Below are 522 nucleotides of genomic sequence, written 5' to 3'. Positions count from 1 at the left end.
TATTATTATTATTATCTGTTCAGTGCATTGTAAAAACTGAAGCAGGTGTCTATAATCTCCTTTTATTGCTATTTCATACGTGAGGCACCTGATGGATTCCGGAAAAAATTAATCAGTTTTTGAAAGAACAGAAAATTTCCGAACACATTTTGAATGAATAAAGGCTGGTGAGGTGGTCTTTATGTGGCTAAATTTAAAGAAGTGAGGTTTAAGCGATCGCGCCTTGGTGTCTGCAGTTTACACAAATATTTCTCATTGCAATCACAAATACACGACAAGAAAAAGAAAACAGATAATGTTGACAACAAATTTCACTAGAGGTGGAAAGTAGACGAAAACAACACAAGAACTCCTATGCTGCCCCTCCCCCCCCCCCCCCCCACCTTTTGAAGCTGGACTTAAACAAGAATCAGTTTTTATCACAGCAGTTAACATTCTCCTCTTCCCAACAGCATTTCTTGGAAATTCTCCGATCATTGTTACCGTTCACAAGGTATCTTCCCTCCATCAGCCGTCCAAACT

This window comes from Stylophora pistillata, chromosome 11 (assembly GCF_964205215.1).
Source record: "Stylophora pistillata chromosome 11, jaStyPist1.2, whole genome shotgun sequence".
In the NCBI taxonomy this organism is placed as follows: domain Eukaryota; kingdom Metazoa; phylum Cnidaria; class Anthozoa; order Scleractinia; family Pocilloporidae; genus Stylophora; species Stylophora pistillata.
The sequence above is the reverse complement of the archived record's forward strand: the minus strand, read 5'-3'. Positions refer to the sequence as shown.